Source organism: Engraulis encrasicolus, chromosome 18 (genome assembly GCF_034702125.1).
Source record: "Engraulis encrasicolus isolate BLACKSEA-1 chromosome 18, IST_EnEncr_1.0, whole genome shotgun sequence".
NCBI lineage: Eukaryota > Metazoa > Chordata > Actinopteri > Clupeiformes > Engraulidae > Engraulis > Engraulis encrasicolus.
Genome location: NC_085874.1, coordinates 40,209,986 through 40,234,086, shown reverse-complemented (window position 1 = coordinate 40,234,086; position 24,101 = coordinate 40,209,986). Strand labels below are relative to the sequence as shown.

The following is a 24,101-nucleotide window of genomic DNA, read 5'->3' as shown; positions in this document are numbered from 1 at the left end:
CACGTGCTAACACGAACAGGCAGCAGCACAGGATTCTCAGAGTGACCCCTCGCATGCGTTTCTTTGCATGCCTTTCTTTGAGTGTGTGTGTATGACGTGGGTCTGGTTTAGGCAGAGAGTATATTGTCCTTACTTCACCTCATACACACGCACACACACACGCACAGTGGTGTACAGCAGCAAGCAGAACATCAGAGCAGTCCAAATGGCAGCCTTGCTTTTGTAACGAAACAGACCAGTGACCAGTGTGTAATCACACACATACAAACCAAACCACCACCACAACCACACACACACACACACACACACTCTACTAATAGAAGCCGTGGCAGCTTTCACCACTTTTGTTTGAAGCTGCCTTTGCGAAAAATAAACAACTTAAACGAGCTCCTGCTCCTCCAGTTGTGGCAAAAGCTAGCCAGCTAGCCTACACACAAGCACAGCCCTACTGTACATACAGTGCATGTAATTTGAAAGAAGTTGAAAATGACCTCTCGATCCTGCAGGTGTGGACGCTACGCTAGCCAGTTAGCTCACACACAAGCACAGCCTACTGTGCGGTTACAATGAAATTTGAATATTCAACTGACGACATTACAAATGTAGGAGTCATCGTGCCTACATTAGCCTAACCCGCATACAATGCTACACTACTAATGCACAATGTCTGCTGCCAACATTATATTATTATATTATATTACATTATATTTTTTCTCCTAAGCGACTTACAGATACTACAGGGTATAGCTTACAGTCCCTGGAGCAATGTGGGGTTAGGTGCCTTGCTCAAGAGCACTTCAGCCATGGATGGTTTGTTTACCGAACATTTATTGCCATTTGGGTGAGTGTCCGATTTTTTCCTTTGTGTTACATCCTTTACGATAACAGGTTTCCTTAAGGTCCAAGGGGGAGCTGCAGCCATGGATGGAGGTGTAGGGAGAGGTAAGGGTGGGATACAAACCTGCAACCCTGTGATCTACAGTCCAACTCTCTAACCATAACACCATGGCTCTCAACAAGGCTAGCAGGCAGCAGCTGTCCTGTTAACAGCCTGTTTATTAGCCTCCGTTACCATTAGCCGCCCTGCAAGACGCACTTTATAGACTGGAACTGCAAGGTCTCTCTCTCTCTCCTTGTGTGCGTCTCTGTGTGTGTGTGTGTCTCTCTCTCTTTGTGTGTATGTCTCTCTCTCTCTCTTTGTATGTGTGTGTGTGTGTGTGTATGTCTCTCTCTCTCTCTTTGTATGTGTGTGTGTGTGTGTGTGTGTATGTCTCTCTCTCTCTCTTTGTATGTGTTTGTGTGTGTGTGTATGTCTCTCGCTCTCTTTGTATGTGTGTGTGTGTGTGTGTGTGTGTGTGTGTGTGTGTGTGTGTGTGTGTGTGTGTGTGTGTATGTCTCTCTCTCTCTTTGTATGTGTGTGTGTGTGTGTGTGTGTGTGTGTGTGTGTGTGTGTGTGTGTGTGTGTGTGTGTGTGTGTGTGTCTCTCTCTCTCTTTGTGTGTGTGTGTCTCTCTCTTTGTGTGTGTGTGTCTCTCTCTCTCTCTCTCTCTCTCTCAGTGTCTCTCTCAGTCTCAGTGTCTCTCTCAGTCTCAGTGTCTCTCTCTCTCTCTCTCTCTCTCTCTCTCTCTCTCTCTCTCTCTCAATGAGTGATGCAGGCTAGCAGGTGGGGGTAAAGCACTACTGCTGCTGACCACTGACACTGTACTTCGTGACGCTGTGTGCACTGCACACCTTGCCAATTACCTCTTGTCCACTTCCTCTTAAGATACGTTTTAGATAAGCTTTAAGATAAAAGCTTTGAAAGTGAATCATGTTTCATGCAATCCGATATCATTTCCAACCCATGAAGCCACAACCACAAGCAAGCAGACAAAACAGATACAGTGCCCTCCATAATTATTGGCACCCCTGGTTGAGATGTGTTAAAAGCCTTAAAATAAATTCAGTGTTTATTGCAGAAGAATACTGTCACACTGAAAATTTTAGGAAAATGTAGCCTTCAACTCAAATGAATTGTAAGAAAAAAAAAAAAACCCTGACTAAAAAATAATTATTTTTCATTAAATCATCTGTTCCACAATTATTGGCACCCTTAACAATTCCCAGGAAATAAATATAATTGAAGCATTTCTGTCATTTCTACAGTAGTTTACAAAGTTTACCAGAGTATGTAGGAACATTTAATTAGTAATTCATCACTTCCTGTTTCCCTGGGGTATAAATATGACGTGACACCGAGGCCATTTCTCTTATCCACTCTTAAACATGGGAAAGACAAAGGAACACAGCATACAAGTGAGGCAGATGTGCGTCGACCTTCACAGGTCAGGCAGAGGCTACAAGAAGATTGCCACTCAACTGCAGCTGCCCATATCCACTGTGAGAGGAATAATTAAGAAGTTCAAAACAACTGGAACAGTGGTAAACAAGCCTGGACGAGGACCCAAGTTTATTTTGCCACCACGCACAGTGAGGAGGATGGTAAGAGAAATCAAAAGATCTCCAAAGCTCACTGTTACAGAATTACAACAAATGGTAGCATCCTGGGGTCACAAAGTCTCCAAATCAACCATCAGGCGCTGTCTACACGCCAACAAGCTGTTTGGGAGGCATGCATGGAGAAAACCTTTCCTCACTCACAATCATAAACGCAAGCGTCTGGAGTTCGCCAAGCGGTATTGGGGCTTCAACTGGGACCGTGTGCTTTGGTCAGATGAGACCAAGATTGAGCTTTTTGGCAACAAACACTCTAAGTGGGTCTGGCGTACCACGAAAGATGCGCATGCTGAAAAGCACCTCATACCCACTGTGAAGTATGGGGGTGGGTCAGTGATGCTGTGGGGCTGTTTCGCTTCCAAAGGCCCTGGGAACCTTGTTAGGGTGCATGGCATCATGAATGCTTTGAAATACCAGGACATTTTAAATCAAAATCTGTTGCCCTCTGCCCGAAAGCTGAAGCTGGGTCGTCACTGGGTCTTTCAGCAAGACAATGACCCTAAACATATGGCCAAATCTACACAGAAATGGTTCACCAGACACAAAATCAAGCTCCTCCCATGGCCATCTCAGTCCCCTGACCTCAACCCCATTGAGAACCTGTGGGGTGAGCTGAAGAGGAGAGTACAGAGGAGAGGACCCAGGTCTCTGGATGATTTAGAGAGATTCTGCAAAGAGGAATGGCTGAAGATCCCTCTTTCTGTCTTTTCCCATCTTGTGAAACATTATAGGAGAAGATTAGGTGCTGTTTTGTTGGCAAAAGGGGGTTGTACAAAATATTAACACCAGGGGTGCTAATAATTGTGACACACATTATTTGATGTCAAATAATTATTTCTTTATGTGGGATTTTTTCCCCACTGAATAAATGCACTTGTATTGAAGGTTGGATTTTTCTCTTTTTTTCCATTAAGGTCCCATATTATTTAGAAAAAAAATAAAATAATTGGAAGCTAAAAAACACATCTCAACCAGGAGTGCCAATAATTATGGAGGGCACTGTAAATGAGCTATACATACGTAGTTTTATAATGCGTAATATGACCTCCTAAGCGATGATGCAGCTAAATACCAAGCAGTGTCAGAGGCTACACTTTACATTATAACAGGGCATTGTTGTAACATGCTTTTGATTGTGAAGCATTTGTAGATTATCATGTCAACGTGGGCAACAAAACAGTGTGACAATTTCTTTTTGAAAAAATAACTTTTTTTGTGCAGTAGGGCAAAGGGGCAGGTTCTTTAGCACCACCTCATCTCTCCATCTGTGTATGCCTATGATACCAAGCTGTGGCCAACCGGTAGGGCACTCGCCTGCCATGCGGCTGACCCGGGTTCGATTCCGGGCCCAGGTCCTTTGCCGACCCCTCCCTGTCTCTCTCCCAATTCCCTTCCTGTCCACCTCTCACACTGTCCTATCAAAAATGAAGTCGAAGAAGACAAAAAAAAAAAGATTAGCTGCCTGGAGCTCCACTACTTCACGTCTCTTGTTCAGCCATGACTAAGGCTAATTCAGTACAGTCTCCTGGCTACAGTCTGGGTTTCATCTGTGCAGAACCCTGAAATAATCTTAGCAGTGAACTGAACGATAAATGGTTGAACAACACATAGTTAACTGGGTCAATAGGTCTGGGGCCTGTACTAAGAAGCTGGTTCAGGAGTAAACCAGGTTAAGTTAAGAGGTACATCATCTGGTATCCCTCTGGTAGGCCCCTGACAGGGTTGCCAGATGAGGCTGATGATTTCCAGCCCAAAAAATGCTCAAAACCCGCCTGGAAGCAATGCTAAATCCCGCCCAATTCTCTTGATTTCTATGGGCAAAATTGGGTAGGTTTTCCTGCAAAATGCCATTTTTACCCGCAGACGGCCATCCTAAGCATCCCAATTGGGCGGGAAACAGCCCAATCTGGCAACACTGGCCCCTGGAATCCATCCCTCATCCACTGCTTGTCCTTTCACCCCAGCTGGATTTCACCATAGGCGCTTTATGTCACTTTGAATAAAGGCCTCTGCTGACGAGCGTCATCATGTAATGTAAAACCAGCCAGGCAGGCAGCCCATATCTGCATTCTCTCTGAACCTTATCAGCCATACAGGATGATTTATATTGTGCTGCTGCCATCTGTCCAGAAGGCAGCCAGGCTGCACTTTGCTCTGCTCACGTGTCGACTTGAGAAGGTACAGTAGGCGGACTGCTAGTGGTGGCAACAATAATCGATTCGGCGATGCAATGCAATGCGGGGCATGGACGATCCAATTCAATGCGGCAAGTTCCAGAATTGATGCGGCAAATTTTTTCAGTTTCAATTACTTTCGTGGATATTTCGGGAGCACATGAATGTTAAATTAAATAAAAGCACTTCAAAGCATTGAAAACTGCAAGACTGATACAGAAAACAGCCAATAAATTGTTGCTCATTATCTGACTACTTGTATTGCCTCATCATGACTGATGAAACATTTGTTTTGCTTTCAGTAGAAATGTAATGCATTGCAATGCATTGTAGAATTGAATCGGATCGAATTGAATCGAATCGAATCCCTACCTCTCGAATCGTAATCGAATCGAATCGTGAGGGCAGTGCCAATGCACACCACTACTGACTGCTACTCTGAAAGAGCCTCGCCATTCCAGACTCAATCAGTTTCATTTTTCATTTCATTTCTTTATTGTCCCATTGAGTCATTAAGACTGTCTGTGTAGGCACAACTCAACTGAGTGGGATAACTGAAGTAACTGGAAAGTTGTCATATTCACATCATCCTAAAGACATAATGTGTGTGTGTGTGTGTGTGTGTGTGTGTGTGTGTGTGTGTGTGTGTGTTTGTGTGTGTTTGTGTGTGTTTGTGTGTGTGTGTGGTCGTGTAGTGTAGTCTAGTGTAGTGTAGTGTGTGCGTGTGTGTGTAGTGTGAGTGTGTGTGTAGTCGTGTACTGTAGTGTAGTGTGTGTGTGTGTGTGTGTAGTCGTGTAGTGTAGTCTGTGTGTGCGGTGGGTGCAGTGCGTGTAGTGTGTGTGTGTAATGTGTGTGTACGCGCTTCTGTAACTGGAAGCCTCCCTCGTACCCAACACAAAAGAGCCAGTCTTCAAAAGAGCCAGTCTTGCTGGTGTCTCACACTGCCCACTGTTTGGGCTTGAACACCATTTCCCGCCAAGAGGAATTCCAAAGATGTTAGGCAGGCTAGTCCGGCCCGCCACTGGTCAATGACATGTGAGCTCTTGGTGCCGGCTCTGGTGAGAGTTTAATTAATAAAAAATAGAAAGACAAATAAAGAGGAAAGATTTAAAAAAAAAATCCACTTGAAGCCAGACACACACGCATTCATGCACGCATGTACTATATATGCACCACTGGAGGGTCTTTGGAGTCATTTTGCATTAGTGTGCACTGTGCAGATTGCTCTGACTCTTCCACAGTTCCATCCTCTTGCCTTATCGCTCACCAACAAAGCACTGCAACACTGTAAGCAGGGCTTTAAATTAACATCAGCCAACTGACACAATGCTGGTGAAATTGTTGAGTTTGGCTGGGTGAAAAGGCCACCTTAATAGCCACTTTGACTCATTGATGAAAAGAAGTTAATTTAGAGCCCTCACTGTAAGGCAGTTGGATGCATAGAAATATCAGGAAGCGCTCTCAACGCCTTCTAATGGTAGGGACACATAGGAGGCGAAGCAAGCGAAGCGAAGAGAGGCGAAATCCAACCGTCATCAGGTCGTCGCGGCGAATCAAATGGAATGGAACAGTTATGTTGTTGATTTGATTGGGCCGCGGCAGGCGAATTCGCTCCTCATTTGCATAACATTAAACTTTCTTTAATAATTTCGCTACGCTTCGCTCCTGTTCGCTTGCTTTCGCTTGCCTTCGCCTCTCTCATAGGAATAAATGGCAAAGTTGGCAAATTCGTGTGTATGTGTCCCTACCGTAACACTACACTGGGTGCTTAACTTTGTCAATGAATAAACTCAAACTTCAAAAAAAATGAATAAAGAAGCACTCTTCAGATTTCTTTTGAATCTTTACTTTTCAATCTCCTCACAAACATTTCGGGCTTACACCCTTCCTTTCCTGAAAATCGCCATTTCACACTGAGGAAGGGTGTAAGACAGAAACGTTTGTGAGGTGATTAAAAAAAATCAAAAAGCAATGTGATGAGTGCTTCTTTATTTATTTATTTTTGATGTACTGTGCCTCACACTCAAACCTAGTATTTACTGATCGATATTCTTTTTTTAATTTCCAGAAGCAAAGACGCTGCACACTGTCTAACGTTACACATGTGACTGTACACAGCGGTCCATGTTTTTAAAACCTTTAAGAGAGTGTGGGTTTTTGAGCATTCTATAAAAAGAATGCATTCTATAACAATGCAAGATTCTACAATTCCATATTGTATTGAATGACGCCCAGAATTCTATAGAACTTTCACTGCCCGAACATTCCCGTCACACCGGTGTGACGGTTCACTCTTAAAGGTTAATTTCCCCCATTATCCTTCTTCTTCCACACTGCTTAATGTTGCACATGTGAAATGCTCCCCCAAGTGACTCTCATTTTTCTCTCCCTGCTGTTCTCTCGCCGGCCAGCTACTGTTCGCTACTGTTCTGCCAACACAAACACACGCTGCTTCTCCGTTAAGACATCGGCCATACTTAACCTCCACCCCTGCCAAACATCGACCATGCATACTCACCAACTCCCCGCACACACACTCACAAACACAAACACACAATCCCTTTTAGACAACGATCATACATACGCTCGCCTTTAAAAACATTGGCCATACATACCCACCAACCCCCTCCGCGCGCACGCACGCACACACGTACGCACACGCACACACACACGCGCGCACACGCACACACACGCACACTTCTCCTGCTTCTCCATGGGTCATAACCCCTCAATCCCACCCAACTTCCACATTGGCCGCCATAGACATCACCCCCGTCCTTAGTATCCCCAAAGTCTTGCAAACAGACAAAAAGGCGTAGAGTCACTCCTGTCTGATTGCCAAGCTGAAATAGCAGCGATGGAGGGACAGGAGCAGAGGCAGCCAGCAGCCTGTGCCTGTTTGACATTATAGCGTTCCTGGCTGAAGGCTAAGCTTCTGCCCTGTGCTGAGCACTGCACTATTTTGCAATAAACTGAACCATAAAAGACAAATAAATAGCTTGATTTTTGAAATAAACAAAACAGGACAACACATACGCCCATGGTACTTATATATTACATTCGTTTTGCACAGTATGTTATGTAGATACTATTGTGCATCTTGTTGTATAGTACGTGTCCACATATCTATAAAGTGTACATTTTGTGAGGAGTGAGGCGTCACTCTGCACACTTAAAACCACTTAAAAAATGGTTTATTCCATGGCAGGATGGCTTTTGGCTTCTGTTCAACACCACAGGATTTATATTGGACTACCTGTCAGAGTGTCAAGGGTTAACAAATCGCCACACCCCAGTGGGCCAGGTGTGATTTCTAATCGCTGCAGATTCTCTACAAGCACAGGCTGACAAAAGAAGACTGAGAATTTCTCAAAATGAAGTCTTCTAGCCTTGCTAGGACAAGTAACACCTATTTTTTGAAGTGAAATACATGAAATAATTAAAAAAGGGATTTTAAGTGTGGAGACTCCGCACTCCAAAACTACACGTTGAAATGTCCAACATTTAACTGAAACTCATTCATTGTGAATGTAAACTTCAGAACAGGTGTATACAGGCGACTCTTATCTAGGGATGCATGATACCACTTTTTTTGAAAAGCGATACGAGTAGGCCTGCGAGTACATTCATTTCTGTACTTGCCGATACCGAGTACCAATACCGATACTTTTACCCCCAACATACAATGAAAATAAATGCACAGCCTTGTCTTATTCCACCTGTGACATTTGTTTTGTTGTCCATTTCCATGTAGATTTAAATGTTAGTAAATGTGTGAGGCGGCGCTTTTTTCCCCATCCTGCTTTCAAGTCACGTGATGTTGCACAATTTCTTGGCAGTATCGGTGCCTGGTATCGGCTGGTGTTTGACGAGTACGAGTATAACGAGCGGAAAGTATCGGTATCGGTCCATCCCTATTCTGATCCTGCCAATATGAGGAGAGCCAATTAACCCATTGTGTCCTGGAGTGACATATACACTGCATCCAGGCTCTTGAGATTTGAGGGTATTTATTAGAAATGTGGGTATGTTAGAGCTGAATGAACACATGCATATGCAAATCGAGGGTCCTGGCTTTTAAATGAAACATATTTTATGTTTGCATGTGCTTCGGAGGGTGATATATTTAGGATTTAATAGGCAGAGGGCACCCTTTCCCAAAAAGGACTTCCAAGGGCTAAAACGGGTTAAAGAAGAAGTACGCATGTGTTTTTTTTCTTCAAAACGTGGCGTGAACACAACAAGGCAAACAAACAAGTCACAACCAACAAAGTCAGCAGTCACGAATCACATGACATGACTATGTCCACATTACCTTTTCTGGAGGAGGATCTGGATGGATTCCTTCTAGCACATCCGCCTGCCTGCAGCTCCTGACGGGGAGAGAGAGAGAGAGAGAGAGAGAGAGAGAGAGAGAGAGAGAGAGAGAGAGAGAGAGAGAGAGAGAGAGAGAGAGAGCGAGAGAGAGAGAGAGAATGAATGGAGAATGGAGGAGGACAGAATGGGAGGATAGAATGGTAGAGAATGGAGTGAGAATGAAAAAAATAAGTGAAAGAAAGGTTAGAGAGTAGAGTAGAATAGAGTAGAGAAGGACGTGGGCGAGATAAAGACAAAAAGAGAAATTAATATCATACATTACCATACATATTAATAACACACATTAGCTCTCATTAGCAAAGCTCAGTGACATTTCATTCTGCATGCATTCCCCCCAGAGGTGTGCGTGTGTGTGTGGATGAGTAAGTGTGTGTGTGTGTGTGTGTGTGTGTGTGTGTGTGTGTGTGTGTGTGTGTGTGTGTGTGTGTGTGTGTGTGTGTGTGTGTGTGTGTGTGTGTTAAAATTTCCCGCTCTCTCAGGCGACCACCTTGCCATTTTCTCTTGCTCCAGTCAGTTTAATTATTCACGTGTCAGTTGGTGAAGCCTCTGTTGTTGTCTTGGTGACAGATTGAGAGACAGGGCCAATAAAAGTATGTGGGTGGTTGACGTTTAAGGGCGTAACGCAAAAAAAAAAAAGTTTTTCAAATTCCTGAAAAAAATGATGGATAAAAATTGGAAAAAAATAGAAAAAAAATAAAGCACTTAGTGGTCTGTGGAATTTCACCTTATTTTTGCCATTTTTGGGAAAATGTGTCTTGCCTCAACACATTGCATAGGCATGTCACACCGCAGGAAATTGGAGTCACACCACAGGGAATTCACTGCATTATGACCATTTTAATCCTTTTGTATACATGACTGACATCTGAGCTCATGCTAACTTGATAATGATATTGTATTTCAAGTCAAGTCAAGTCAAGTAGGTTTTATTGTCAATTTCTTTACATGCACTGGTCATACAAAGAATTTGAAATTACATTTCTTGCTTATATTTAATCTTAATATGTGTTTTCATTTATAAAAAACCTTTTTTTCCTCCTATAAGATCAGTCACACCACAGGACACCATAAAATGAACCTAAGCATTGCGTGACAGAAAGATTGCAATATGAAGACATATTAAGAGGTTAAGAGTCACCTTAAACTTCCACAGCACTCTCCAATAACTGAGGTACTGACTGGTTAGGAGCCAGTCTTTACGACTCTAGTAGTTGGCCTTGCAGCTGCCCATTCACAAACATTGACATACATGAGAGGTGGACAGGAAGGGAATTGGGAGAGAGACGGGGACGGTCGACAAAGGACCTGGGCCGGGAATCAAACCCGTGTCAGCTGCATGGCAGGCGAGTGCCCTACCGGTTGGCCATGGCTGTGCGAATAAAGGTATAGCATGTGTGCCTTTGAGGCCATACTGTACCAATCTCCCAAAAAAAAAACACATAAATGCGCATTCACACAGATGCTTCAGATTTCTGTGTGCAACTTCTGCCTGAATGTTCACACAGATGTATACACACAACACAAATGCACATGTCTGCAGCTGACTGCAGTGTGTGTGTGTGTGTGTGTGTGTGTGTGTGTGTGTGTGTGTGTGTGTGTGTGCGCAGTGGTATGTCATTAACTCATATCCCCCAGCTGTGCTGGGTTAACTGGGGCTGCAAACATCCAGTGGCACACACAGCACGCACAGACGCATATGATCTCTCGTGCTTCCCGGCTATTGTGTGTGTGTGTGTGTGTGTGTGTGTGTGTGTGTGTGTGTGTGTGTGTGTGTGTGTGTGTGTGTGTGTGTGTGTGTGTGTGTGTGTGTGTGTGTTTTAGGCATAGCCATGCATGCAAGTCTATGCAACATCCCACGGGTCGGCACACTAGACACAACGGTACTGCCATACACAATTCCACACGTGGCACAGCTGCAAAGCAAAAATGAAAACACTTCTGTTGAGATCTCACTATCCAAAATCTCAATATAACTGCTTTATGGAGTATAAAGTCATTGTGAGTGGTAATATGAACAGTTGAAGCTTAAATTCTCAATTCGGCTTTTGATCACTTCAGGGTTTTGCCTTCATCCTACAGTCTTTCCTAGGCCTCTCAACACAAGATCTGAAAGTCCCTGAATGTCAATGGCAAAAATGCCTTCACTTCACAACAGCCAAACACGCCAACTATGCAGTCTACGTCCTCCTCAGTGCAGAGGGCCACTATGTGCACTCTGCTCTCCCGAGAGCACTTAGGAGGACCCTACATACATACACACACACACACACACACACACACACACACACACACACACACACACACACACACACACACACACACTCAGGAGGACCCTCCAGAACTCCACTTAGGAGACCATCCATCCGAGCATTCACTAGAACACGCCTCAGTTACCAAGGAGGAGGAGGAGGCGGAGGAGGAGGAGGAGGAGGAGGAGGCGGAGGAGGAGGAGGAGGAGAAGACCATTAGAGTCTTCAATGGAGAACGCCTCAGTTACCAATGAGGAGAAGGAGGAGGAGGAGGAGAAGGAGAAGACCATAAGAGTCTTCAATGGAGAACACCTCAGTTACCAATGAGGAGAAGGAGGAGGAGGAGGAGGAGGAGGAGGAGAAGACCATTAGAGTCTTCAATGGAGAACGCCTCAGTTACCAATGAGGAGAAGGAGGAGGAGGAGGAGGAGGAGGAGGAGGAGGAGGAGGAGGAGGAGAAGACCATTAGAGTCTTCAATGGAGAACGCCTCAGTTACCAATGAGGAGGAGAAGGAGGAGGAGGAGGAGGAGACCATCAGGTTACCAAGGATGAAGAAGAGAAGGAGGAGAAGGAGAAGGAGGAGGAGGAGGAAGAGAAGGAGGAAGAGGAGGATGGAGGTTAAACAGGAGGTGGAGGAGAACGATGGTGAAAAAGAAGAGGTGTAGGAGGAGGGTTGTGCACAGGAGGAGGTGGAAGAGGTGCAGGAAGAAGTGGAGAATGAAGATGAGAAGAGGGAGGATGAAGAGGGGGTTGGAGTATGAAGAGGACAACAACTCTGCTTAGCAACAGTCACCCCTATCTCCTTCTGCTTGGAGACACACACACACACACACACACACACACACACACACACACACACACACACACACACACACACACACACACACACACACACACACGGCAAATGTACACATACACACACACACACACACACACACACACACACACACACACACGGCAAATGTACACATACACACACACACACACACACGGGTGTAAGCGTGCGTGAAGAGTGCACAGCCCCACGGGGGTTCCCTCCAATCGCTCGTGCAGATGACCATATATGGGCATGTGGGTTCCCCATTCCCTGCACCCCACTTCACGTACACACACATTTAAACACACACACACACTTTATTTGGATTGACAGATAGGCGTTTATCATAGCACAAGCCAAAATTTACACACACACACACACACACACGCGTACACACACACACGCGTACACACACACGTACACACACACGTACACACACACACACACACGCTAGATTCCATATTATTTATTGAGATTGTAAAGACCAAAATAAATATAAAATTCTGATGCACCCTAAGTTGCACAATGTGTCATCACAATAGTTCCAAAAGAACTCATTTCCACTGTGGTCCTCACAGTACTTGGTTTGCATTCTCCCATCCACAGCTGAATTACAGAGGCCCATCATTGCAACAGTAATAATATTATGTACTACTACCGGCATTCGTTACAGAGACATTCCATTTAGGAAGGAAAAAAAAGAAGAACATTTGTGTTCATTAAACCATCTACTATAGTCCGTTACAGTAGGCGTGTGCATCAGACAGACAGTCAAGGATGTTGAAGACTGTGGCAGATTGTATGTTTTAACACTATATCTCCAGCTTCAGGTGTTTTTAGGGGGTGGGTGCATCTCTTGCAAAAATAGTTCTCCCCTGTACACACACACACACACACACACGCTCACATGCGTACACGCACACAGGGAACAGGGTGAGGGGAAAATGAAGACCCCACAACAACAAAACATGTTTTTCAGACCGGGCGTGGAATGTTCCAGAATCCCATCACGACAGGTATGGAAAGGAAACGTGCTGCGTGTATGTGTATGTGTGTGTGTGTGTGTGTGTGTGTGTGTGCGCGTGTGTGTGTATGTGTATGTGTGTGTGTGTGTGTGTGTGTGTGTGTAAAAGAAAGAGATAAACACATTCCATCCTCATATCAACATGGACATTAGACCCACCACCAGCCTTTGGCATCAGAGTTATGACTGATGGCTACTGAGTGTGTGTGTGTGTGTGTGTGTGTGTGTGTGTGTGTGTGTGTGTGTGTGTGTGTGTGTGTGTGTGTGGCAAAGTGTGCAGAGTCTTAAGGTTAAGTTTTACACTTCATTACCCTATTCTTACCACACACACACTCTCTCTCTCTCTCTCTCTCTCTCTCTCTCTCTCTCTCTCTCTCTCTCTCTCTCTCTCTCTCTCTCTCTCTCTCTCTCTCTCTCTCTCTCTCTCTCTCTCTCTCTCTCTCTCTCTCTCTCTCTCTCTCTCTCTCTCTCTCTCTCTCTCTCTCTCTCTCTCTCTCTTTTTCTGGCCAGCTGCCAAAGCGTCTCCATGGTAACCAGCTGGGTTGTTAGCGAGGGACATGCATGGAAGTGACAACTTCACTTCACCAAGAAGGGAAAAAAAACATCCAACAGCAACAGTGATTTGTCTGTACAGTCTTCAGATACTGTGAAAGAAAGATGTGCGTTTGTGTTCAGAGTGTGCGTGTGTATTTGTAATCATGTCCTGCTTGTGTGTGTGTGTGTGTGTGTGTGTGTGTGTGTGTGTGTGTGTGTGTGTGTGTGTGTGTGTGTGTGTGTGTGTGTGTGTGTATAGCTGTGCTAGGGGGTCGGCAGAAAGTTGGATGAAAAAGTATAGCAAAACGAAAAAATAATTGAATAATTAATGTACACCAAAATAAACTAAACAATAGTCACATTAATTAAGAACTGCATTATAATAATCTATTGCATCTCTGAATTCAGTATTTTATATATCCCAATGAAGCACTGACGCACAAACCTAGACTATGGTTGTGAAAGGGGGCGCACAGAAAAAAATAGTGTGGCACGACCCATGTAAGGGGGGCCTTGGCTGGAATCTACCGGCATATGGGGACCTAGTCATGGTAAAGTTCGGGATCCCCTGCAGAGACCTGTTGGAGAGAGTGGCTGAGTTGAAATCAAAGATGCAATTAGGACTACGATAACGCTTTTATATAATCACTTCTGAATGCACACCTGCCTTCGGAAATGTAGCAACTGTGCTAACTCTGGCAGATTTATACTGATGTTTTCTTCAGCTGATGTATTAATTAATGTGCATTGTCCTTATCAAATAAATGAATGAATGAAACCCCAACAGTACCCACACAGAACAAGTTTTGTCCAATTTCCCCTCTCACAATTGTGGTTAAATATCAAACACAAACGATGTGACTGGCTGAGAGCTGAGCAGCGGGCTCTGTGATTGGCCAGTGAGGAGGGGGAGGGGCCCATTCTGCAGAGGAGGAAGGCGTGGTTCGGCATGGTGTGGTGTGGAGCCCTCAAGGGGACCCATTGTAATCCCAGAAATGTGCCTGCACATCTCGGACTGTGTGTGTGTGTGTGTGTGTGTGTGTGTGTGTGTGTGTGTGTGTGTGTGTGTGTGTGTGTGTGGAGAAAGGGAGTGCTCAGCTGCAGAGGCAGAGAGCAAAAACAAAATGCACATTGCACACCAGACCAAATATCTTCGCTTCCCCTCTCCTCTCCGTACCATGTCAGTATTCCCCTCTCCGTACCATGCCAGTATTTCCCACAGCAGGGCTGCTGACAGGTTTGGCCGGACCCAGGACAAACTAGTCTGAAAGGGCCCCCCCAGCCCAAGTACATACAATATAGTTAGGACCCAATTCTGGGCCCCCTCTCTCCCAGCCCCCTGTGCTGGGGGAACCCCTGAGATCCCCGGCCATCTCCAAAGCTCTATGTCCAGTACTGTCCTGTACAATGAAACAGCTTCCTCTGCCCTCCTCTCCCCATGTGGGGACCAGGCACAGGACCATATTTCGCCCTCCCCATCCCAACCCCACCCAACTTCTTTATACAGTACACTTGGCTCACAAAAATATAGGCCCAAAAGGGGGTTCCAGCAGAAAAATATTTGGCAACCCACTGATGTAAGTCTTACTGTACAGTACAGCCCCAATGCAGTGGCATCAATGACGCTCAATCAAACCAAGATATCCCAAACCCAGCCCACCCAATGCAAAAACAACGTGCCAAAGTCAGGTCTCCTAAGGGGGCGTTGTCCCCGCTTCTTCTTCTCTGTCCGTTGCGTTTGGTGGCAGCAACATGCATTGTGCACTATCGCCATCTAAGGGGCTGAGGCATCCCAGGCGCAGCGCTAAGGGAATTGCGGTGATCCAAGGATTCATTTCCACACATGTCCTCTACTAGGGGCGTAATTTATTCTCAAACTCGTTGGTCTCCTAAAGGGGTGTTCACCCGACGTGAAATGGATCCCGGAAATGAATCAAGATGATGTATCTTGATCTACTTAAGAAAATCTTTGGTAGCATCCTCCTCTCTCCTACCGCCTCCTCTCTCTTACCCTCCTATCCTCTCTCCTACCCTCTCCTCATGCATGCTCCCAGTGAACTCAGGGCTCCTCTCCTCTCCTCTCCTCTCCTCTCCTCTCCTCTCCTCTCCTCTCCTGCACTCCAAGTGGACTCAGGGCTCCAGCTGTGCACTAGGCCCCTACTCCACAGAGACTGCACCGCTGCACTACAACTACTCTACTGGGACATCTGGCCAAGCGCCACGGCACTCCGATTGGTCACAGTCTCTCTTTTCATGTCGTTTAGATACGTCTCTAGATACATCTCTCTCTCCCTCTGTCCGTCTAGCCCAATTTTTTAGGCGAGGCACCCTTTCAATTCATGAAAAATCTCAAGGCACCCCAAACCAACAAGCCGTCACATGGCATCACATCTGATATCACACAAGCTTAGAAAAGTAACACATTTGGAGACGTTAGAAGCTGCAGCTTTATCTCAGACAGGCTATGTGTAGGCCATACTAGGGTGACCTAAATGTACTTTATTGTGCGTAAATGGTGGATGAAAGATTCCACTGACTAAGCGTTAATTTACTAATTTAGACAAATATGTATATATTATATTATATTATTTATTTATTTATTTATTTATGTACATTTCACATACTGTCAGCCACGTTTCGGCGGCACCCCTGAGGGGGGCGTGCGGCACCCCGGTTGAGAAACGCTGGTCTAGCCCACCCCTTTCCGACACTCTCCTTCTAGATACAGCTCTGCTTTGATCTCTCTGTCGTCTGCCACTCTCCCGCCATCTTTGTCATACTGTTTAATCTTTGACGGTAAAGAAAAAGACTGAAAAAGAGTCGGTCTCTCTCTTCCTCATCCTACAGCATAGACCTACAGGGAGTGCTGAGGAGCTGTTGTGTGAGAAACCTTGTGGTGGGGGGTGCAGAGCTAACACTTATTTAACACAATTGTATGCTGAAATGCTGAACCCTCATCTGGTCGATCATAAGGCCAACGAAAAAGGGTCGAGGAAGAAAATAAACGGGGGGAATGGAGAGAGGGCAGAGAGATATGGGCTTTTCTGGGGCTGATAAATATTTGCTGGGCCTGGGGAAAATAAATAGGTCAACAACACGGAAGAATAGAGTATGTCCCACCGCTCAACCCCCAAACTCTACTTCCTGTATTCACTTTCAGTCAGCACACGCACACGCACACGCACGCGCACGCGCACGCGCACGCGCGCACACGCACACGCACACGCACACGCACACGCACACACACACACACACACACTAAAGGAGATCGAAAGGAGAAGACTGCAGAATGACAACAAGCATGACACAGAGACAGACACAAATAGCCCCTAGCAGTAGTGGCCGTAACTCTCTCTCCCCTCCTAGAATGGGTGTTGTCTCTCCCTAGCTACTGTAGCTAGCTGGGGCAGGCGGCCGTGTAATGCTTAGGGAGTCAGCCTGTTGATCACAGGGTTGCAGGATCAAATCCCACCCTTACCGATCCCTTCCTCTCTCCTATGGCTGAAGTGCCCTTGAGCAGCTATCCTCACACTGCTGCAGTAACTATAACCAACCAATACTCGAACTGTAAATAAGTGCAATTTGTTTTGCATAAAAGCGTTGACGTCAACTAAGTGTAATATCCCGAGCCCAGCCATAGCCTGAAGCGGCCTTGCATGTTGTGCAGAGTAGTGGTGGTGGTGGTGGGGGGGTTTGAGAAGGTGGTAGTGTAGGGGGTGGGGAGGGCTTCAGTCCTGGGTAGTGGTAATGGCCGTGGAGGTGGGGGATTGTCATGGTAACTGGTGGTGGTGGGTCTTGGTGGTTACAGTGGAGGACTTGTTAAGTCCCTCCGTGCTGGGCAAACCACAGAAGGGGAGAGCAGAGCCAGCACCCACGCCTACCCTACCCTACCCTGCCCCACTCCTGCGTCCTGATCTGGGGCCGCTTAGGGTACTGCTGTGCTGTGGTGTGGTAGTGGTGGAGGTGGTCTAGTGTCAAGTGCACACAAGGGACACTTTTCCACATACAACCAGTCATGTCGTGTCGAGCTGAGTGGTGGTGTTCCGTCAGCCTGGTTTGTGTTTCCATTACAAACAGTGTTGCTCGGAGCATGGTTGGAGTCACATAGGACTTTACGTTACGTTATGACTTTATGTGGAGTTTACGCAGGCTAGTTCTGGCTAGTGTAAGGCCGACAGATCTCTAACCTATCAAAGAAGGCTATAAATAGTTTGAGCTTCATCCTATTCGGACACTACAATGTTGATTTTCAGCTTTGATATTATCCTAATATCAAAGTAATACAGTGTCAGAGGAGAAATCCAAGGTATTTGATCTGGTGGCCGCCATGATTGTTTTTTGATTCACCGTTGCGGGAGACCTGACACACAGCATTTTGGGTAGTAGACAGCTACAACAGTAGCCGCTCAGCTTGGTTCAGCCAGCATAAAAAAAAAACGCCTCGCTGTACTTGGTTAAATTCAGAACTTTCAACTTTCAAAAATTCCAAGGAAATTGCTGTTTTCCCTTCATCATTCAACCTTAAAACCCTTTCCAACCCTTTCCAAAAACTTGCTGATGCTGAGCAATGGTTGTTGCTGATATCAGAGGCAGGGATTCTAGGGGTGAATTCCAATATGCGACCCTGCATCCTCCTCTTGCGCTTGTGGCGTCGCCCCACCTCCTGGCCCCTCCTCCGTGGCGAAAACAATAGAGTTTCCCAGCTGCCTGTCAGCTAAGCCACAACAATTTCTGGGGGACTGTTTTTCATTCACCATCCCAATTGCAAATGAGAAAATGACTTTACAATTGAGCTTTTGCGCGATATTGAAACATAATGCTGTTGTCAGTGACATCATCATGACACATTACTTCCTGGTATGAGGTCACAAGCACAAGTGGAGGATGTAAGGTCACATATTGGAACGCACCCTAGGAGTATCCAGTCTCTCTGTCAGAGGTCTCTGGAGAACTACAGGCCCATAACAGAGATGACTCACCGTATTATTGCACGTATATGGTGGGTGTGTGACACAAACAGAAAGTGAGGGAGAGAAGAGAGGATGGATGGACGGACAGACAGACAGACAGACAGACAGACAGACAGACAGACAGACAGAGAGAGAGAGAGAGAGAGAGAGAGAGAGAGAGAGAGAGAGAGAGAGAGAGAGAGAGAGAGAGAGAGAGAGAGGAGAGAGAGAGGGGAGAGAGAGAGAGAGAGAGAGAGAGAGAGAGAGAGAGAGAGAGAGCTAGACAGAGAGAGAGGACTGTCAGAAAAGACTGTTGTAAAGAGCAATTACAGTGTACAAGAGATGGAGCTACGGTAAGACAGAGGGACTGACGATGGGAGAGGGGTTAACATTACAGCGCCTGCCCTGCCTGATGGAAAGCCAAAACAGCTGGAGGACCCTAGCAGGCAGGCAGGCAGGGAGAGAGGCAGGCAGGCAGGGAGAGAGGCAGGCAGGCAGGCAGGCAGAGAGAGACAATGGCAGGCCGGTGAGGCGGGCAGGCAGGCGCTGGGTGCGTTCCAATATGCGACCTTGCGTCATCCACTTGTGCTTGTGGCCTCATACCAGGAAGTAATACGTTTTGATGACGTCACATCACTAACAACAGCATTATATTTCAATATCTCGCAAAAGCTCAATTGTAAAGTCATTTTCAAACAGGATGGTACATGAAGAATAGTCCCTCAAAAATTGTTTTGGCTAGGCTCGCATATTGGAATGCACCCACTATGGCAAGCACTATGGCAAGCACTATGGCAGGCACTATGGCAGGCACTATGGCAGGCAGGCTGCTGAGGAGACGCCATGTGAGGGGGCCTGCCACAGCCACAGCCATGTGAGAGTAGAGGGCCTGCCACTGCTCTGGGCTACAGATGTCAAGGGGTGCATCCCAATGTGACCTTGCCTCCTCCACTTGTGCTTGTCTCCTCACCCCTCCTCCTGCCCCCGCCTCCGTGGAGAAAAATATAAAGTTTCCCTGCTGTCAGCTTCGCCACAACAACTTTTGAGGGACTGTTTTTCATTCACCATCCCAATTGCAAATGAGAAAAAGACTTTACAATTGAGCTTTTGCAAGATATTGAAATAAAATGCTGTTGTCAGTGATGTCATCATGACAAGAAGCAAGTGGAGGAGGCAAGTTCGCATATTAAGACGCACTCATTGTGATAACGCCGGAGCCTCTGCCCTCCTCCGCTCCACAGTCCCACCCATTCCTTCCACTCATCTTCTCATCTCTTCCATGCCTAGCCCTGACTCCCATCTCCAAACACTCCATCCCTCCATCCGCACCTCCCTCTCTCCACAAAGGGCCCATTTGCCCGTCCTCCACTCCTCTCCGTCCTTCTAGTTCTCCACTCTTCCACCCTGCCATCCCTCCATCCGCACCTCCCTCTCTCCACAAAGGGCCCATTTGCCCGTCCTCCACTCCTCTCCGTCCTTCTAGTTCTCCACTCTTCCACCCTGCCATCCCTCCATCCCTACCTTCTTCTCTCTCCACAACGGGACCCTTTCGCCCGTCCTCCACTCCTCTCCGTCCTTCTAGTTCTCCACTCTTCCACCCTGCCATCCCTCCATCCCTACCTTCTTCTCTCTCCACAACGGGACCCTTTCGCCTGTCCTCCGCACCCCTCGCTATCCTTCCACCTCTCCACTCCCTCACCCACAGCCACTGCCCTCTCCATCTCCTCCCTCTCCACCACAACTGGACTTCTACTCCTCCGCTCCTCCTCTTCTCCATCCCTTCTTCTCCGCTCCTCCTCTTCTCCATCCCTTCTTCTCCACCCTTTCATCACTGGCTCCGCAGACACCACTGTCTGTCTGTCTGTCTGTCTGTCTGTCTGTCCGTGTCTGTGTCTCTTTCTCTCTCTCTCATTAGTCTTCTCACCAACTCTTTCCATCCTTCCACCACTTCTCCACTCTTTGCTCCCATCCCTCCATTCCTAGCGGCAGCAGTGACCTGTCTCCTCCCTAAATCCACAACACAAGACCTCTTCTCCTCTCCTCACATCCCTCCATTTTTCACCTCCCTCTCTCCACGACAACCAGTACCTCTTCTCCGCTCCTCCCATCCCTATTTTTCTCCCCCCTCTCCACCACAACTGTACAGTAAGCTTACCTCTTCTCCACTCCTCCTCTTCTCCATCCCTTCTTCCCCATCTCTGTCAGCTACCGTCTCTCTCTCTCTATCCCTCTCTCTTTCGCTTTCGCTCCCTCTATCACTCTCTCTTTCGCTCTCTCTAGCCCTCTCTCTCTTTCGCTCTCTCTATCCCCCTCTCTCTTTCGCTTTCACTCTCTCTATCCCCCTCTCTCTCTATCCCTCTCCTTCTCCATCTCTCTCTACAACGGGGTCTTTCAGCCTCTCCGGCCTGGGGTTGCCCAGAGCTAATACATGGCAGCAGCATCAGCGCACATTCCAATCCCCTGAGCTGCAGCTATAGCACAATTACATGCCTTCACAGGCGGCCCTGCTGGGCAAGTGGGCAGAGCAGAGTTCACACTCATCTCCTACTCCTAGTGTGCTACTGTAGTGTAGTGTAGTGTAGTGTGTATGTGTGTGTGCGTGCGAAGTGTGTTTGAACATGCATGGGTCAGTGTTGTGCTCGTTTCAGTATGCGTTCATGTGTGTGCGTGTGTGTGCGTGTGTGTGTGCGCGCGCCTGTGTGTGTGTGTGTGTGTGTGTGCGTGTGTGTGCGTGTGAGAATGTGCCCACGTGCAACAAAGTGTCTCTGGACATGTGCCTGAAAGTAAGTGTGTGTGTGTGTGTGTGTGTGTGTGTGTGTGTGTGTGTGTGTGTGTGTGTGTGTGTGTGTGTGTGTGTGTGTGTGTGTGTGTGTGTGGCATGTACTCACACACACACACACACACACGCGCACACAGCAGTGGGAGACCGCGCTGAGTCAATGAGGTGTGTGTGTGTGGATCTGAGGTCCTTATCTGAGGAGGGCTCTGTGAATCAGCTTAGAGGGGGCGGAATTGAAATGGTACACCGTGGACACACAAGCCTCCCGACAACTCATCTGATTGGCTGACTCCATAGCAACAGGCTCCATGGAGACACAGTGATGGCAGGAGGCTGGAGCAAAAATGAAGTGGATGGAATTGAATATCTTCTTTTACACCGTTTCCTTTCTTTCTTAAGGTGTATGCCAATTCTTCTGCAGAGTGTCTGACCATTTCCCTCCGTCCATTTCTCACAGTCTGCGTCTCTCTACCTTTTCAGATTTCAAATATTATCCAATACCGGCATGTAACCTAGTTCAGTGCTTCTTAACTGTCTTAATGCACCCCACCTTACCTGTGCCCAAGACAAGCCGCGCACCCACCCCCATCCCAAACGTCTACACGTGTATACGCACTAAAAACTGATTTAAGTTATTAATTACAATGATTCTTGCTTCAAACATTAATCACTACCTTAATCACCCCATGTTTGGGGACCTAAATATGTTTTCATTTGGTTTTGAGTTAGCCTATTGATAATGTTCGCAAGCAGAATTTTGGTCGCATCTGGCGCACCCCCAGGGGGTTCCTGCAGCCCAGGTTAAGAACCACAGGCACAATGTTAGTCAGAAATAAGAGATGGAGAGGGTGAAAGTCAGAAGAGGGGAAGAGGAGGACAGCCTATGAGGCAAGCAGGCAGTGAGTGGAATGGATGTTGGAGGTGGGATGGAGAGTGAGTGGATGTTGGAGGTGGGATGGAGAGTGAGTGGATGTTGGAGGTGGGATGGAGAGTGAGTGGATGTTGGAGGTGGGATGGAGAGTGAGTGGATGTTGGGGGTGGGATGGTGAGTGGAGTGGATGTTGGGGGTGGGATGGAGAGTGAGTGGATGTTGGGGGTGGGATGGTGAGTGGAGTGGATGTTGGAGGTGGGATGGAGAGTGGAGTGGGTGTTGGGGGTGGGATGGTGAGTGGAATGTAAGACCTGACCGATATATTGGCCCGATATTTAGCATTTTTGGGATATCGGTATCGGCCATACTGTCAATAAATTTCCACCGATAACTTTGTATAACTTTCACAGCCAATTTTGCAGCCGTTCCGTTCTGAATGCATCTTCTATTCTGCTCTCCCCACTTTGAGTCCATGAGAGTTCATTATTATAACGGAATATATGTGTATATATAATATTAATAATTTATATTTCATTACATTTTATTATGAACAATCGGTTGCACATATCGGTTCGACCTTCCATTTCCATAAATATCGGTAAGCTTATCGGTATCGGCCCTGAAAAAAACACATCGGTCTGGCCCTAGTGGAATGGGTGTTGGGGGTGGGATGGTGAGTGGAATGGGTGTTGGGGGTGGGACGGGATGGAGAGAGACAGACACACATGCCAAAATCAGAGTTTGAGCGCTGTGCGAGTTCACAAACTTCCTCCTCTTGGCAAACTGTGCGTAAATACAGAACAGGAAATAAAGCAATAAAAACACACACACACACGCCTTCTGCTGAACTGCGTGGGAAGAATCTCAAGTGTCTTCTTCACCAGGCAGCCGGAAGGTCAGCTTACATCACAGTACTCTGGGACACCTTTTGATACACACACACGCACACAAACTTAAAAACCGAAAGAGGAAGAACATAATCCCAGGATAAGAGGAGGCGGTCTAGAAAGAAAAACTTACACTGAAGAAGAGAAGAAAGAGAAAAATAAGGAACAGAGCTGGCAAACCAAGTAAAAAAACAACATCTAGTGGAAGGTTAGATAAAATCCCCTTCGGATGTGCAGGGAAACTACTGATACCACTTTGGCTACATTTTAGCATTTTATGTGTGCGTTTTGGTGTACAAGGGACAGCAAAAACCAGTAGCCTACACACACACACACGCATGCACGCACACACGTTGTAGTGGTGATTATAATCTGTTGGTTGAATATCTCCGCTCATAAAGCCCCCATCCATTTCCCAGGCCATGAATCAGCAGTGCACAACCATACTGACATATTGATCTCAAATAGCGCTGGGAGGGTGTATGAGGGTGTATGAGGGTGTGTGTGTGTGTGTGTGTGTGTGTGTGTGTGTGTGTTGAATGCACAACTCACAAGTGCCCGAATGGCATTTGTTTGTGTTTGTGTGTGTTTATTGTTAAATGCACAAGTGGTTAAATCTGCCTCGTATAGAAGGATGGGAGTATGGGTGTGTGTGTGTGTGTGTGTGTGTGTGTGTGTGTGTGTGTGTGTGTGTGTGTGTGTGTGTCACATGCAATATCATGGGTTTCTACATAACCTCACGTTACCAAAAGCAGAAGTGGTTTCTGAAGGAGGAAATGACACCAGTCATTAAGCTGATTCTTCAAAGTGCAGTTTCACACACAAGACAATGAATGAGGTTAGAGAAGAAACCGAAACGAAAACACCAACCCACTAGGGGTGTGCAAAATAATCGTTGCATCGATGCATCGCGATACTTACTCTCACGATGCAATGCATCGATT

General features: G+C 46.5%; 1 protein-coding gene across 2 annotated transcripts in view; it reads right to left on the bottom strand.

Moving 5' to 3' along the window:
* Nucleotides 1-24,101, bottom strand: part of fam49a (family with sequence similarity 49 member A) — a 79,253-nt gene that overhangs the window by 32,496 nt on the left and 22,656 nt on the right. For both annotated transcript variants that reach the window (XM_063223619.1, XM_063223618.1), the window contains exon 2: nt 8,985-9,042. The gene's annotated coding sequence lies outside the window, so the exon portion shown is untranslated. The remainder of the gene's footprint in view (nt 1-8,984; nt 9,043-24,101) is intronic.